This window comes from Corvus cornix, chromosome 4 (assembly GCF_000738735.6).
Source record: "Corvus cornix cornix isolate S_Up_H32 chromosome 4, ASM73873v5, whole genome shotgun sequence".
Classification (NCBI taxonomy): Eukaryota; Metazoa; Chordata; class Aves; order Passeriformes; family Corvidae; genus Corvus; species Corvus cornix.
Window position 1 is genome coordinate 11018268 of NC_046334.1, and position 18680 is coordinate 11036947.

The window sequence follows — 18680 nt, forward strand, 5'->3', positions numbered from 1 at the left end:
TCCCCATCACCATTTCCCTCTCCCAGTTAATAAACTAAAAGCTTAGGGCACTAATTTTGATGGAGGGTCAATGTAGACTTTGGCATATTTGCAGTAAAATAGAGATTTAGAACTAAGAGGAACAAATGAGCATTAAATATGTCCCAAGTCAAGAATAAAATGACTTTGTTGGTTGGTGTTCTATCTGTTACAAGGCCAAAGCGAACACGTAAATGATGTAGTCAAGCAGGAGGGCTGCTGAAGATAAGATTAACAGAAATCTAACACACGTTTAATTTTAACTTATGTTCCGAGCGAGTAAGAAGGAAAAGAAAGACAAGACCATCACATATTTCCAGAAACTAGTAACAAACTGACACAGTGTGCGGGGAACGTCTGTGCATTTGATGTTATTTATAAAGGCAGCAGATAGAGTTACTCAGCCAGGCTGAGTTGTGGTGACCATTTACTTAATGCTTACTTCATAGCTCATTCGCTTAGAATGAGGTAGTGGATTAAGTGTTCCTCAAAAAAAAAATTTAAAATCTCATGACACTGTCATGAGCTTCCACTGCACTTGGACCTACTTGCAAATAGGCTACTTTATCTGCTTCATGCTTTCACGGTATCTCCCTCCCAGGGCTCTCTTCATATGTTATTTCACATGCTCAAGGACTGTGTACAACTGGAATAAGTTGTGCTGGTTTTTTGGGGAGTGTAAATTGTTTCAGAGCAGTTTTACCTCCCATCAGCAGACTTTCAGCATTTTTGACAAACTGATCATCTTTAAAAAGGCTATAGAAGAACACATTGCTGAGTAACCTGTAATACTTAACACTAAGCAAGTGATTCAGTGGACTGGTTCTCCTTACCTGCAAGAGAGAGTTCCTAGGCTTGTCCTTGTGCTTTGTAACTGAATGTCTCTTTTTGCTCAGATGTTTGCTCCACATATTTTTACTGTTTTCACACATCTGTGTGTAAGCAAGGGTAGAGATAAGAAACATTAAAATAAATATTTGACAAAATACAGGCTCCTGGGTGAGCCAAGCAGTGGATTATTTTGTATGTCCTTCATCTGCAAGGGTATATAAACAAAGAATAACTACCAATAATAATACATAATAGTTGCTGCCACGTAAAGTTTTCTGACTACAGAGAGATCCAACTGCTACTGCTGGTTATTTACCCTGCTGTCACGCAAGAAATGGGATTTTAAAAGGTAAACAGGTCACCATCTTTACTTCAACCAAAGTCTCTGTGAAGGTAAGATTTGAAGGCAACTACTGAACACAAAAAGAGGAAGGTAGAATTTTTTTTAAGCTACTGCATGGTATTTTTGGCTGTCTTAATATAATTTATAAATAACCTGAACATGATGATACAGAAGTATTTTGCATGATTCAAGTGATAACATTTGTATAAAATCAAACATGCTTGCTGTTTTGCAGTTTATAAAAAGCTGTGAAAAAAACTGTCAAAAAACCATGCTATAATATTTTGAAATAATTAAATTGGTTACAGATTTTACTTTAAAATACAGATTTAAAGTGAAGAAAACATCATGCGAGCAAAAAAAAGTGTAAGACTAAAACTTGCATCTTTTAAACTCACATTTCAGAAGTGCTTTATTTAAAGCAAGACCTTAAAATCTGTCAAGCTTACCTCAACAAATCTAATTATATCACAGAGAAGTGTTGTGCAATGTATTGTCAACACCAGATACTCTGCACTTCAGTCCTGAAGACTGGAAGCAAAGAGAACTGAGAAAACAATAATCCTGTACTGTGTGTATGTATTGTTACAGTAAACCATAATAGGAAGTGGAACAAATTCCAAAACATGTAGCAGAAGCTACTTTGGTTCTTGACATTCCACACAAAAAAGTAATTTCTGTTTCAGTGTTGCAGTGTGTGAGATTAATGTATGCTGTTCCTGTGTTTTAGATTGGCCCATTGGTCTCTGCCCCTTTGTACCTTATCTGGTCCCCATCTAAAAAGTTCCCTTCTGGTTCTCCTATTAGTTTCTGTTCTCCTGCCTGCCCTTCTCTCTTCCCCGTTGGTTGTTGCACCCTTGTCCCTCCCTTACCCCACCTCCTGGCCCTCAGCCCATTGGTTCTGGTTTCTTCCTGCCCATAGGAACCCCGATAAAAAGTTGTACCCCTGCTCTCCATTTGGTCTTTTGTTGTTTGTGCGGGGACCCTCCACGCGTGGAATAAACCCTCGTAGCTGGAACCTATACAAAAGACCCTTCTCGTTTCTTTTCCACTGATCGCCGCATAGTGGATGTGTGAGTGAGTAGCTGCACCACCTCGAGTGTGTGTCTGTGCCTTTGTTTGGCCCCAGCACCGAAGCAGCTTCCCCCCCCCCCCCCCCCGGCTGGGGATGCTTTTGGAAGGTCACGGCATTTCACCATCTCGCTCCACCCGCGGCATTTGGCACCCAAAGCAGGGACCGTTGCAAAGGGGTCCCTAAAAGTGTCCCCAGTAGCTTTAGCTGCTGGGCTCTAAGTCGCTTTCAGTACTGCCAATACACGAAGACAGTTTTGAGTTTTATCAAGGCTGCTGTGAGGGTCGACCGACAACCTTCCTGTCGTGAAGACTGGTTGGATCAGCAGACCACCCCGAGAGCTTCTTTTGATGCCAGATGTGTAAGTTCCAGTGGGTCACCCTTATTCTCTTTATTATTTTAGTTTCCTATCTGGTGTTGGGAAGTATTTTGGGGAAAATGGGTGCTAAATTAACCCATTCCCAGCGAGAAGTTCAACTCCAAGTTGAGGGTGCCCTTACGGGAAAATTTTACATTATTCGAAGGGGGATCTTATCCGTTTTGTTCATTGGATTTTTAAGTTTCTTCCTCAAGTTTACATTTCAGTTCGGAAATCTTTTCCGTTGGTTGTTTTAATTTACGCTGCAGTTAAAAAATTGAGGAATCGTTCACTTGGTGATGGGAATGTTTCTTCTCCTCCTGTTGCAAATTCTTCACCTCTTTCCTCTCCCCATGCTCCCCTACTCACTTCCCCTCCACAAGAGGGATTGAGAGGTGGAGAGGTGGATCCCATCAGTTGATGCAGAGTTGCCATCGTCTCTCTGCCCCCTCTCAGTCCCTTTTGCCCCCTTCTCGAGACGGGACTGATCACCCCGTCTCAGACTCTCCCTCAGCCCTTTTGCTTATGCCCCAATGTCTGTGTCTTCCCCAGTTGCCTCACAAGATGGCGCCAGCAATGTGGCCAGCCACGCCATATTGTCTCCCTCAAATCCCGGTTTTCCCACACTTGCCAATGCGCTCAGTCCCTCCCCTGCTCCACTCCTTGAGTCATTGGGTCTTCGTTGGGCCTTCCCTCGTCGTCGTTGGGCGTGCCCACGTCGGTCCCCACCCATTCCATCGGGAACCCCGCCCCTGGGAAACTGCACCCTTCTGGTTCCCACACCATTGGGACTGGAAGTGGGTGTAGACATGACTGGAAGTCGTCCATCTTGGGTTCTGCTAAATGGCATCGGCTGGTCCGAACCCCAGCTGCCAATGCGTCCCCTTCTTCTGAAGAGGAAGAGAGTGATCTCTCAGATGTCGAGGATCACTGGGCTGGGGCGAAGAGACAAGCCATGAGAGATGGGGACTGGGAACTAGCTGCTAAAATCAGTGTCGCTCCAGTCACATACTGCAGAGGGAGGAACCCCAGATGGGAGCCTATCCCATATGCACAACTCAAAGAATTGTGCAAAGCAGCCAAAGATCATGGGTGTGGGTCCCCTTACTTTAATAATTTATTAGCAGCCACCTTCTCTGAACTCGCTCTAGTCCCGCACGACCTTAAAAACATTATGTCGTGCCTCCTTTCTTCAGCTGAATATATGTTGTGGGAAAGGACATGGAAAAAGCAATTAAGGGACCTCCTCCACATATATCAGAGGGATGCGAATCAGGTACCTCTAACCTCCGACCATTTATGCGGAGAGGGGAATTATGAAAAGCCTCAAGACCAGGCTCAAGATATTCCAGAGCCAGTCTTGGAAGACATTAAAAGAGCGGCAGAGAAGGCACTGCTTCTTACCCCTACTGATTCCACTCCATCTCAAAATTTCTCTAACATCAAGCAAGCTATTGATGAGTCTTTCATAAAATTCATTGATAGACTTAAAGAACCAGTAGAGAGACAAATTGAAAACAGAGAAGCACAAAAAGAACTCTTATGTGTGTTAGCTATGACAAATGCCAATGAAAATTCTAAAAAGATTTTGAGAACTCTCCCTCTTGATCCTGCTCCCACTCTCGATGCCATGATTGAAGTCTGTACGAAACAGACTTCTCCAGAAATTACCATCACGCAGGCAGTTTCTAAGGGAGTGGCTGAAGTAATGGCAGCGACAGCCAATGAAAAAATGTGTTGTTTTAGATGTGGGGAATTTGGTCATTTTATGAAAGACTGTCCAGAGTTCATAAACAAAATCCCATCTCAAAGACTTGGTAAAGTGTCTCTTACAGACTGTCCTACTTGCCAACATCACCACCAGAGGCATCAAAAAAATGGACATCTGAGCACAGAGCGGCCTCGCACGGTGACATCAAATCAGAAGGCATTCAACCCTGCCGCACATGTCACAGCCCAGACTCCGCAGACGACAGCTTAAATTGGTGCCACTGTGAAGGGGACAGAGAGAGTCAAGTTTCTGAAGCCTTTCACCACCTTCAGGCAAGAACTCGGCTCCAGCTGGTAAGCGGACTGTCTATTGACTTTTCAGATTGTGACATGTACTTGATTCCCACAGAACAATATGGGCCCTCAGACGGCCCCAGAGACTTCCTAATATTAGGAGACCCTATTCATGGCCCAGAACAAATATTTGTAACACCTGACTGTGGGCCTGTGTAAAGAAGTCCTAGTGACTGTAACTTGCCTTGATCCACCATGGAGACTGACCAAGGGATCACCTATTGCACAAGCCTTCCCACTCCCACCCCATTGGAACAACAAAGAAAGAATTCCAGCTGTATATTGGACAGAGGTAGTGGGTCCCAATAAGCCCCTTTTAGAGTGCCGGCTCCGAAATAAAAACTCAGAGTTATATCTTACAGGGGTGGTTGACACTGGGGCTGATGTAACTATCATTTCTTGCTCCGAGTGGCCCAAACTTTGGAAACTGAAACCGGTAAACGGGCGTATTTCAGGGATTGGGGGGTCCGCAGCTTCCATGCAGAGTGCAAATAATATCAAAATAGAGGGCCCTGATGGCCATGTTGCCACTATTCGGCCATTTGTGGTGAAGGCTGGCCTCACCTTATGGGGCAGAGACCTATTATCGCAATGGGAGACTTGTCTAGAAATCCCATCTCCATCGCAGGATTTTTAGTCGGGGCCACTGAAAAGCACGCCACCCCATCTCTCACTTGGAAACCTAATCGACCAGTGTGAGTTGATCAGTGGTCCCTTCCAGAAGAAAAATTATGTGCACTCGAATCCCTCGTAGAGGAGCAACTCGCCAAGGGTCATACAGTTCCAACAAGCAGCCCTTGGAACTCCCCTGTCTTTGTTTTAAAAAAAACAGGCAAAGACAAGTGGAGGCTCCTCCATGACCTCCGTAAAATCAACAGTGCCATTGAAGATACGGGTCCCTTGCAGCCAGGCCTGCCCTCACCCTCTATGCTGCCTCGCACATGGAAGCTAGCTGTGATTGAGATCTGTCTCGGTTTTGAAAGACAGGTGTCTGCTAAGGAAGGCAGAGGCCCCCCTTGAAGTGTCAGATATAACCCCTTTTCCCTCCAAGTTATTATATTTTGAAATCAAGGGCCTTTAGGCAAAGATGTGGGAAATAGGAATAACAGTTCTTTACTCTCTCTCTATATATATGTATATAACCAGTCAAACAAAACAACAACAACTATGGCAGTAACAGCAATCACAAACCCAGTCCCAGCCTTCTCGGCTGTCAGGCCCTTTCCCCTCGGGTGCAGTTCCGCTCGCAGCCGGCAGGGGCGCTGGCGGCTCCCAGTGAGCAGGGCAGGTGCGATGGTTCCCCCGCGGCTGCAGGGGGCGCTCCGGAGCGAGTTCGGGAAACATGCGGCACTGGTGCTCCGGGGATCCCGGGAAGGGATGGAACAAAGGCTTCACAAACCCCTGGGCAGCCGATCCCGGACTCTCAGGAACAGCAGGCAGGAACGGCAGGCTAGAGCGGCAGGCTAGAACGGCAGGCTGGAGCGGCAGGGACTAACGCAAATCCCGGGTGGCAGACGAGATGTATCCAGATGGGAAAAACCCACGGAGGCCCAGGCAGGCAGGGCGAGCAGGGCTACAGCGTAGCGAAAGCTCGAAGCAGCAGCGGAGCAGGGCAGCCACAGCTCGGTCTCCAGCAGGGCAGGGAAAGCGGCTTTTGGGGTCCCGGCGTTGTTTCCAGCAGGAAGAAAGAACGGCCAAAAAGAAAGAAGCAGCAGCTCCTTTCTCTGCAGCTTCTCTCTCTGGACGCTCAGAGCGAACTGACCCCACACCCAGGTGTAGACAAAAGAGTAGCCAGGCCCGCCCCACTCCCCTTTTTGTCTTTCTTAAGTACAGCTATTTGTCCCCTAGCAACATGCATATGGGAGAAAATTCCTTTAACAGGAAAACCTAAGACTAAACTAAACCCCAACATTATCCACCCCGAATTTTTTCCCATACTAACATGTTACATGAAACTTAACTTTTTTAACCATATAAATCTATGCATTACCCAAATTATATACAAATATACATGCTGATACTGATACAAGTACAGAGCCATGGGTAGTTCACCCTAAAACAAGATCCCCTTGAGGTAAGCATCGGGTCTCTCCATCCTTTTGCATCACCCACCAGGTGCAACCTGGTCCCTGAGCAAAAACAACCCCACGGATGGGTTTGTCTTTGCTCAAGGCAGACTTTACCCAAACAGTTTTTCCAAGCATACCTCTCATGTGCACCACTGGAACCTTATCTCCATCTGTTGTTTGTAGGGGTTCGGATTGGGCAGGGCCTGCTTGATCGCAGCGCATGTCTCACAATCATGGATAACCTGGGAGATACTGTCTATGGTTAGATCCACCCCTCGGTCTCGTGTCCACTTATAGGTGGCATCTCTGCCCTGATGGCCTGAGGCATCATGGGCCCATCGAGCTAGGAACAGTTCTCCTTTATGTTGCCAATCCAAGTCTATCTGGGACACCTCTATTTTCGCAGCCTGATCTACCTGTTTGTTGTTACGATGTTCTTCATTAGCCCGGCTCTTGGGGATGTGAGCATCTACATGACGGACCTTCACGGATAGCTTCTCTACCCGAGTGGCAATGTCTTTCCACTCTTCAGCAGCCCAGATTGGTTTTCCTCTGCGCTGCCAGTTTGCCTTATTCCACCTTTCCAGCCAACCCCACAGAGCATTGGCTACCATCCATGAATCAGTGTAGAGGTAGAGCTTTGGCCACTTCTCTCTTTCAGCTATGTCCAGAGCTAATTAGACAGCTTTGAGCTCAGCAAATTGGCTCGATCCACCTTCTCCTTCAGTAGCCTGTGCAACTTGTCGTGTGGGGCTCCATACAGCGGCTTTCCATTTCCGGCTAGCGCCTACAATTCGGCAGGAACCATCAGTGAAGAGGGCGTATTGTCTTTCACTCTCTGGTAGCTCGTTATATGGTGGGGCTTCTTCGGCACGTGTCACCTGCTCCTCTTCTTCTTCAGAAGATAACCCAAAAGTCTCACCTTCCGGCCAGTTCGTAATTATTTCCAGGATGCCAGGGCGACTTGGGTTTCCAATTCGGGCGCGCTGCGTGATGAGGGCAATCCATTTGCTCCAAGTAGCGTCGGTGGCGTGATGCATGGAGGGAACCTTTCCTCTGAACATCCACCCCAGCACCGGTAGTCGGGGTGCCAGGAGGAGTTGTGCCTCTGTGCCGATTACTTCTGAGGCAGCCTGGACTCCTTCATAAGCTGCCAGGATTTCCTTCTCTGTGGGAGTGTAGTTGGCTTCAGATCCTCTGTAGCTTCGGCTCCAGAATCCCAGTGGTCGGCCCCGAGTCTCACCAGACACCTTCTGCCAGAGGCTCCAGGACAGACCATTGTTCCCGGCTGCAGAGTAGAGCACGTTCTTCACCTCTGGTCCTGTCCTGACTGGGCCAAGGGCTACGGCGTGAGCAATTTCCTGTTTGATCTGGGTGAAGGCTTGCTGCTGTTCAGGGCCCCAGTGGAAATCATTCTTTTTGCGGGTAACCAGGTAGAGAGGACTCACGATCTGGCTGTACTCGGGAGTGTGCATCCTCCAGAAACCTATAGCGCCTAGGAAAGCTTGTGTTTCCTTCTTGTTGGTCGGTGGAGACATTGCTGTGATCTTATTGATGACCTCAGTGGGAATCTGACGTCGTCCATCTTGCCACTTTACTCCCAGGAACTGGATCTCTCGGGCAGGTCCCTTGACCTTGCTCTTCTTGATGGCAAAACCAGCTTGCAGGAGAATTTGAATTATTCTCTCTCCTTTCTCAAACACTTCGGTTGCGGTGTTCCCCCACACAATGATGTCATCAATGTACTGCGGATGTTCTGGTGCCTCACTCTTTTCTAGTGCAGTCTGGATCAGTCCATGACAGATGGTGGGACTGTGCTTCCACCCCTGGGGCAGTCGGTTCCAGGTGTACTGCACGCCCCTCCAGGTGAAGGCAAACTGAGGCCTGCACTCTGCTGCCAGAGGAATGGAGAAGAATGCATTGGCAATGTCAATAGTGGCGTACCACTTTGCTGCTTTGGACTCCAGCTCGTACTGGAGCTCCAACATGTCTGGCATGGCAGCGCTCAACGGTGGAGTCACTTCATTCAGGGCACGATAGTCCACAGTCAATCTCCATTCCCCTTCTGACTTGCGCACAGGCCAGATGGGGCTGTTGAAGGGTGAGTGGGTCTTGCTGACCACCCCTTGACTCTCCAGCTCGCGGATCATCTTGTGGATGGGGATCACAGCATCTCGATTTGTCCGATACTGCCGGCGGTACACTGTCGAGGTGGCAATAGGCACTCGTTGCTCTTCCACTTTCAGGAGCCCAACTGCAGAAGGATTCTCAGATAGTCCAGGCAGGTTGTTCAATTGCCTAATGCCCTCTGCCTCCACAGCAGCAATCCCAAATGCCCACCTGAGTCCTTTTGGGTCTTTGTAGTAGCCATTCCGGAGGAAGTCTATGCCCAGAATACACGGGGCCTCTGGGCCGGTCACAATCGGATGCTTTTGCCACTCCTTCCCAGTCAGGCTCACCTCAGCTTCCAAAAGGGTCAACTGCTGTGATCCCCCGGTCACCCCAGCGATGGATACAGGTTCTGCCCCCACATGTCCCGATGGCATTAAAGTACACTGTGCCCCAGTATCAACCAATGCATCATATTTTTGTGGCTCTGATGTGCCAGGCCATCGGATCCACACCGTCCAGAAAACTCGGTTCTCCCGTGCCTCTTCCTGGCTAGAGGCAGGGCCCCCCTAGCCCTGGTTATCATTCTTTCCCTGGGCGTACATGCTCGAGGTACCTTCAAGGGGATCCGACATATCATCCTCCCTTCTGTAATACCTGGCAGCTCAGTCACGGGAGGCTGAGGCTACCTTCACCTTAGCGGAACCCCCTCGGTTAGTGCCTCCCTCCTTGAGTTCACGCACCTGCGCTGCCAGGGCAGAGGTGGGTTTCCCATCCCACCTTCTCATGTCTTCCCCATGCTCACACAGGAAAAACCACAGCTCAGCTCGTGGGGTGTACCCTCTCTCTCTAGCAGGGGGACGGCGGGCTCTGACTTGGGGGCCTGTGACTCGCACTGGTGCCACACTGACCCTCCTCATCTCCTCCCTCATCTCCTCCCTCATCTCCTCCCTCATTTCCTTCCTCATCTCCTTCATCTTCTCTTTGAGGTCCTGGACCACAGCAGAGACGTGAACTTTCAGCGGGCCATTGATCATGCTGTCATAATGCCTGAGCTTGTTGGCAACAGAGTCCACTGTTTCTCGGTTATTGTCAGCATCAATCGTTGCAATGAAGGTGGTGTATTGTGATGGCCCTAGCCTTGCCAGGTTCCACATCATCTGTCCTGTGCACCTGACCTTATCGGGGTCATTATCATGCTGTCCATCCTTCCCAAAGAGTACCTCTAATATTGCCACCTCTCTTAGCTGTTGGATCCCTTGCTCGAGTGTCTTCCACTGCATTCTATGATGATACTCCTGCATTCTTTCTTTGTGAATGAACCTTTCTCTCACACTCATTAAGAGCCGCTCCCAGAGAGAGAGAGGCCCTGGCTCCCTCACAAATATCTGGTCCACACCTAGGTCCCGGGTCAACGATCCCAGATACCTTGCCTCACCACTATCCAGTTGCACACTTGTACCCATAAGGTCCCAAACCCGAAGCAGCCAGGTGGTATAAGGCTCACGCCCCCTTCGCACAATGTTGTTTCGCATAGCACGGAGACTGTCGTGCGACAGGGACTCAGTGATGATTTCTGGCTCTGGCTCTCCTGCTGGTTGTGAGGGCCCTGGTTGCCCATCATCATTAACTGGTCGTACTGATTTGGTCTTACACTTCCTCCTTTGCACAGGGGCGACTGCTGCTGGCTGTGGTTGTCCTTGTGGTTCAGCTGAAGCCTGGACGGTTGTAACATCCGTGGGTTCCACTGCTGCACCATCGGACTCACCCTCTTTGGGGCAGGGAGAGGGTTTTTCACTAGCTGAGGAGGTGTATTCCCTTAGCAATTGGCATATCTCCTGGCGCACCTGGCCCATCTCCTGGCACATCTCCTTGCGCACCTGGCCCATCTCCTGGCATATCTCCTGGCGCACCTGACCCATCTCCTGGCATATCCCCTGGCGCACCTGACCCATCTCTTGGCACATCTCCTGCATCCCTTTTGCCAGTACCCCCACCCAGTTTGGGTAGTCCATTTCTGAGGTGGACTGTTGGGCGGTATCAGTCTGTGGGGCGGGATCTCTAGTGTCTGGGGCTGTGGCAGGCTCTGGCTCTGGGGCAGGATCTCTAGTGTCTGGGGCCGTGTCAGGCTCTGGGGCAGGATCAGGCTCTGGGGTAGGAACTCTACTCTCTGGGGCCATGTCAGGTTCTGGGGCAGGATCTCTAGTCTCTGGGGCTGGTGTCCGGGTAGATATCCAAGCCAATCTCAACTTATCCTTGAGTACTAAATAGAGTAGGCCTATCAGCAGCAGATGGTTAGTATTCAGAGAGAATTTAAACCCTTCGAAAATTGATGGGGTGGGCACAAAGAACTGGTTGAGGGGTTGGGAGAAAACTTCCCCTGGTGTCATTTCCTCACAGAAGGTACCATTGTTAACATAACCCCAAAAACATGTGCTCAGTGTGTGATAGCTGTTTATCCATGTGCCCACATTCCGGAGGAAGTTAAAAACCCATGAATTCCTCACCTTCTCGACCCATAACGCAAGCTGGATAACAGCAATGGTAGCCTTAGTCAGAGGACCCATATTCAAGTAAGGAGCTGCAAAGGGGAAGAATATAGCCACGGCCACATGCCACCCGAACCAGGGTAAACTAGACCACATAGTGCTGCCTAACAAGGTTCCAATATGCAGCACACAAAATAAAGTTATCAAGGAACTGTTATTCCTTTTTCACCTCTATCTCTTAATGCCCTCAGGCCCCACATTGGGCGCCAGAATCACGGCACCGCCCTCTTTTCTCCTGTCGCCATGCTCAGCTCCGTCCCACGTGACCCACTTCTCTTTCTCTCTGACTCTGACGCCGCCATGTTGAAGAGTGCTCCCGTTCAGGCTTTACGGTGGTGAAAACCTCGCTCCCTCTGTGCTGCTGGCTGCATGGTGTCCTCTTCAGTTCAGCACGAAGTGTGCTGGCTGCAGACAGGAGGCTCTGCCGGCTCCCGCTGGCTCCGCCGGCTCCGCATGGAGAGGAGAGGGACCCGCCTGTCCCCAGAAGCCGCACTGGATGGGTTTAGCTGTGAGCAGTCCATGGCTGGTTTTAGCTGCCTGCGGCTCTGGGACAGTCCCCCGCAGCGACCCAGGGTCTGTGCCGCAGCATTGGGAAAGGGGGAAAGGGGCAGTGGCCCCGGCCCGGCCCGGCGGGGCCGGGAGGCTCGGAGCCCCCCCCACCTTCCAGCAGGCGAACTCCGACCAAAGGGGAAATCCCGCCTTTCTGTGCGGTTTAAATATGTAAATTGTGAGAAGCGTAATTGGTCTTAAAGACTGTCCATCAACTCAGGGTCAACCCAACACAATATTAAAGACTGTTTTTTCACCATCACATCCTCGTGATGCACCCAGGTTTGCCTTTTCAGTACCATCCTTGAATCGGCAAGCTCCGCTTAAAAGGTACCATTGGCAAGTTCTCCCGCAAGGGATGAAAAATTCACCCACCATTTGCCAAGGGTACGTAGCCCACATCCTCTCCCCAGTGCGGAAGAGATTTCGAAGGCTGTGATATTCCATTACATGGATGATGTCTTAGTCTGTGCTCTAGAACAAAATTACCTAGACATAACATTGCAACAGACCATCCAAGCTATTGAAAAGGCAGGGTTTGAGATCCAACAGAAGATACAATGCGTTTGCCCATGGACTTTCCTTGGACTCTGGATAGGCGAGCAGACTGTCTTACCCCAGCAGCTTACCATCAAAGATGACCCAAAGATCCTTCGAGATCTCCAGCAGCTTTGTGGGTCTATTAACTGGGTTCGTCCTCTGCTGGGAGTGATGACAGAAGACCTCGCGCCACTGTTCAACCTTCTCCGTGGCAGCGAAGAACTAGACTCGCCCAGGACCATCACCCCAGAGGCCCGAGATACTATTACCAAAGTCCAGCAGGCGTTGTCATCCCGCCAGGCTCACCGTGCTGAACCAACCCTGCCCTTCAATTTCATTGAAGGCCAATTTCATTGGGCTGATTTTCCAATGGGACACTGCCCAAAAAGACCCTCTGCTCATTACTGAATGGGTCTTTTTGCCACACCAACCTGTAAAATGTATCACCACACCACAAGAACTCATGGCTCAGCTCACTATGAGAGCAAGAGCTCGCCTCCATACCCTCGCAGGGTGCGAATTCACATGCATACACCTTCCATTAACCACGGAGCTTTGGAGCATTTGCTCCAAACAAATGAGCACCTCCAGTTTGCCCTAGACAGTTACACCGGTAAAATTTCCATACATGAACCAAGTCACAAGCTGTTTAATTTGACTTTTAATTTGGCCCCAAATTCCTTGCAAAGTCAAAAACCTCTCAAAGCCCTGACAGTATTTACTGATGACTGCGGAGGGTTCCTCAGATCTGTCATAACTTGGAGGGATCCTGAGACTTGAAAGTGGGAGTCCGATGTCGCTGTGGTGGAAGGCTCCGCACAAATTGCAGAATTAGCAGCCGTCGTCAGAGCTTTTGAAAGGTTTGAAGAGCCAATCAATTTAGTTACCGATTCGGCTTATGCGGCTGGAGTAACTGCTCAGGCAGAACATGCTCTTTTAAAAGAGGTGTCCAACCCAAAATTGTATCAGCTACTTTCAAAATTAGTTTACTTACTCTCCCACTGAAAGCAGCCTTTCCATGTTACGCATGTGAGGTCACACACCAACTTTCCTGTGTAGGTTACGGACGGTCGAAGACGAGAGATCTCTGAAGTCAGATCTTGGGACACATGGTTTATTGCAAAGGGTGTGGGTATAGGGGCACTGCTCAGAGCTGCCAGACTCAGCTCAGAGCAGGCCCAAGAGAGCAAGAGAGTAAGCGGGTAAGAGTGAGAGAGAGTGTAAGAGCAAAGAGAGTGAAGAAGAAGTAGTAAGAGAGACTGAAGTCCTGGTTACAATACAATAAATCATCTTCTGTACTGAATATTTTAATTGTCACTAACCAATCTAATACAAGATACAAATCCTATAGCATTTACATACAGCCTATAAGAGTTCTTATATTACCATAGTGTGTTACATCTTAACTTCTAAAAACTACTCTTTGGACCCCTTCTGCTGAGCTAGTAGGGTCTGCTCTGACCCTTGGACCTGCCTGCAAGCAGAGGGTATTGTTCAATCAAGAGGGGATTACCTTCAGTCGGCCATACCATTGTTTTCCAGTTGTTCAGTAACTAAGACTTGGTATTTCAAAAGTGGCTTTCATTTCGATGTTGCCTGTAGTTTTCATATTCCCAAAATCTTTTGTCAGGCAATCATATTTATAAGGCTTTCCTGTTTCATCTTCCCCAACATTCCTGGACCCATCACCAAGGGAAACTGGAGAGCTGATGCTCTGGCCATGCCTGTGCAGGCTCCCAGTGTGCCAGACATCTTTGCACAGGCCAGGCTGAGCTATGCATTCTATCATCAGAATGTCCCAGCCCTAATCAGAATGTGTCAATTGCCCCGTGAACAAGCAAAAGCAATTGTAGTGACTTGCCCTAATTGCCACATCTATCAAGTACCATCACTAGGTTCTGGGGTTAATCCCAGAGGTTTAAACAGCTGCCAGTTGTGGCAGACTGATGTCACCCACATATCACAATTTGTCAGATTGAAACATGTTCACGTATCAATAGATATATTCTCTGGAGCCACTTTTGCATCAGCCCATGCAGGAGAAAAAGCAAAAGATATCATAAAGCATTTTCTCCTTGCTTTTGCCACCCTAGGAGTCCCATCTGAAATTAAGACTGATAATGGCCCTGCTTATGTTTCCCGCAGACTGCAAAATTTCTTTAGTCAGTGGGGCATAAAGCACAACACGGGTATCCCCTATTCCCCCACAGGACAATCCATCGTAGAGCGGGCCCATCAAACTATTAAAAGAGTCATTGATCAACAACAGGGAGGGGCAGAGATAAATTCTCCAGTTGAGAGACTTTGCAAAGCTCTTTCTACAATCAATTTTTTAAACAGCTCGTTCTCAGAGCCGACCCCCAGCGTAGTCCGGCATTTTACAAATTCCAGCCAAGCCAAATTAAAAGATCACCCGCCGGTGTTGATCAAAGACCCCGAGAGTCACCAGGTACTAGGCCCTTTCCCACATATCACTTGGGGGAAGGGATACGCTTGTGTTTCTATGCCATCAGGCCCAAAGTGGCTCCCAGGGAAAAATATTAAACCATACCTTGGGTCGATGACACCTGCCCCAGAAGACCCCAAAAAAGATGACAGCACACCACAATCAGACAAAGAAGCTCCCAAAGATGAGATCAGTGCCGCCTGGAGACAAAAGCAACGCAAATCGACTGGCCATGACAGTAACATCTAAGCGTCTTTCACCAGGCAGTTTTTTTACATATAAACCCCCTGTTACTTACCTGTATCTGTGTCCCATCCCTTGTTTTTCCTATTACCCTACCCTTAACCACATTCCCCATCCCCCTTATTTTAACCCTCCCCCTTCCCTCTCATTTCTCTTGGGGGGGGGGGGGGGCAGAAAGGAACCAACAATTTTCTTTCGAATTTCATTAATAATTTTGCTTTAAAAAGCCCTAGAAGAGCCAATCCCAACCCCACATACCACGATGATTGCCCACCTTCCGTTCCTGCTTGCACTATGAATCTCCATGGAGCTACCACCTGTCATTGCATAGTAAAAGCATCCATGTGATGATTCAAGAAATACAAGACCATGCTAAAAGCTGCAAGTAAAGAAGGAACCAAAGTGGTTTGAGGATCTCTTTATCTCTTTAGACATTGGGGGTTGGAAGGGTGGCTGAACTTCTTGGCCTCGTTTTGCTTTATGGAATATTTATTTTTATGTGTTTGTTTAATTCCTTTAAAAGGTTGCTTTTTAAATCTTTGAGACAGGCCCTTTCTTCAAAAATACAGAAGGGGGAAGTGTTGCAGTGTGTGAGATTAATGTATGCTGTTCCTGTGTTTTAGATTGGCCCGTTGGCCTCCGCCCCTTTGTACCTTATCTGGTCCCCATCTAAAAAGCTCCCTTCTCCTGGTTCTCCTATTAGTTTCTGTTCTCCTGCCTGCCCTTCTCTCTTCCCCGTTGGTTGTTGCACCCTTGTCCCTCCCTTACCCCACCTCCTGGCCCTCAGCCCATTGGTTCTGGTTTCTTCCTGCCCATAGGAACCCTGATAAAAAGTTGTACCCCTGCTCTCCATTTGGTCTTTTGTTGTTTGTGCGGGGACCCTCCACGCGTGGAATAAACCCTCGTAGCTGGAACCTATACAAAAGACCCTTCTCGTTTCTTTTCCACTGATCGCCGCATAGTGGATGTGTGAGTGAGTAGCTGCACCACCTCGAGTGTGTGTCTGTGCCTTTGTTTGGCCCCAGCGCCGAAGCAGCTTCCCCCCCCCCCAGCTGGGGATGCTTTTGGAAGGTCACAGCATTTCACCATCTCGCTCCGCCCGCAGCATTTAACTATAAACATAATGAAAAAATATTCATGTTGGTATGAAGGTATTTAATCCATTAAAAGATGCCATGGAGCAGCAGAACAGTTTAATTTTGGTATAAAAAAAACAACAAAAGTCTCATCAGCTAGAAATTTCCCTGTGTTATTTGTGCATACCCATGCTTTAAGGATGCACCTGCTGGACTTCCTAAAATTCCAGTAGCTCATGCTTTTAATGAACTGTCTCAGCACAATCCATGCGTGGGCATAAAGACTGACAAGAAGGACCTGACCACCCTTACGTTTCTTCACATTGTTGCAATTCATCTGCCTTCCCAATATCAAACTAACACCCTTCTGCTGCTGGTGTAGCCAGGACTCCTCTGACAAGAAGCTTTCAGCCCAGCTGTGTTTAAGCACCACAGGAGCAGTGTGCTGCCAAGTTGTCAGATGGAAGGTATAGCACCATCTTTTTTTCCAGGAGTATTTGCTCAGAGCTGTTTCATATACAAGGTGGGAGCTGTAGCTTACACCCAGGTCCCGCAATACAGACAAATTCTTTCCTCCAGTTTCTGTTACCAGTTCGTAGGCACAGTATCTTTGATTTTTTTCAATATATTTTCTGGGGTTTGGCTATCTGTCTTGGTTATGGGAGAAAATTCCTTTAACAGGAAAAAACTAAAACTACACTAAGACCCCAACACTATCTTAGAACAACTTATATGCAGGTAATATGATAAAACCATCATATCATCTTGCCACCAAGTAAGAATACTTTTAAATAAATACTTTCAAGCTTATTTTCACACAATGCTCCAGTGCTTTGAAAGTCAGATTGCTCCCATAAGCAGTTACATTGCCTCTTAACATGCAACATGCACCACCTCTCCTCACTTTAAGAGTAGAAATAAGATATGCAAACAATTGAAGTTCACACAGCAGTGGTTTCCCCACATGAAACTCTTCACCCCTATGAGTGTAGAAATCCAGAGAGAGGATGCCAAACATGTTGGTCCATGCTGTGAAATCCTCTGTGGGACACAGGCCACCAGGCCTGCTGTGTGACTTTTGATTTTGTGTAAAAGGTACTTCAATTTCCACACATCAAAAATATATCAGAATGTGGTCAAGCAAGTCTGCCAGCTCCCTTTCAACACTCCAAGTTTTGCATACAATTCTGTGTTCAAGCCATGTTTACTGAAACAATAATTAATTTTACAATGGAAGTAGTGACTGGAACTAAATGGAACACAGGCTGAACCTCCATTCAGCAAAGGCAAGGCAGGATCCATGGCAACACACTCCTTAAAATCATCTAGCCCAACTGCTGCAAGATGTGGAATACGTAAAAATTTTCTTAAGAAAGAATGTCCTTTGGTGTTTCGATCTTTATCTAATTTCAAGTCTAACTAACAAAAAGGGAGATTTAACCCATGAAACAGAGCACCCAACAAGCTCTAGGTGATATCCAGGTGCTGGGAAAACAAATTACTTTTTTGTAGAATTGCCTTGTTAAGGCAATTCTTGTTTAGGGCTGGACATGCTTCAATGATCTCAGATCTTCACGGATCTCAGGGATGTTAACAAAGCTTGGGAAGAAGGATGTACCTGTGGACACAGTGGATGTCCCATAGTGCACACCAAAAATGCAGAATTTAGGGGCCACAAGGACATCTGGCAGAACTCCCCAGATAAGGAAGAAACAAATGAAGACAACTCAGTAATTGTGCTGAAATCGGCTCCAACTGGGTAACAGGTAATTCCGGCAGGGGCAGATCCCGACCAGTTCACGGAGCAAGGACCCAAAAAAGGACACCGGCCCAAAAGGAGAGAGAGACTGAGCATGGGGTTAGTTACCATGGGAAATGAGAGAATCATTCACCAGCAGAAGATAGAATACTAATTAGTAAGAGAACTATGTAACTTGTAGCAAACACACTAATCCCTTTGTTTGCTAAAATGTATAAATAGGAAAAAACTGTGATAGTTGGGGCGCTTGATCTGTGGATTATCAGGGAGCACCCAGGGTTGTGCAACTCTGAAATAGATACTCGATGTTTCTCTCGAGTATTGGATTGCTGCACACCGGGCGATGAATCCGGTTTTTGCGGGCAGCAGTCACAGCGCTGCCCGGCCCGGAGGGGCAAGAAGCGGGCGGGCGGCGGGCGAGGGAGCAGCAGCGCCCGAGGCCGATAACGGCCGCCGGGAAAGGGAAGCCTCTCCCCAGCCGGCACTTCCGCCTCGTCCCGTACCCGCGATCACTTCCAGGTCGGGAGTTGGCTTCCGGCGGGATGCGGGGGGCGGCCGGGCCCTGCTCGGTCCCCGCCGTGCTCTGAGGGGCCGCGGCGGCCCGGCCGCGAGAGGGCGCCGGCGGCAGCGCGCGGTGGGTGCGGGTGGGGCGGG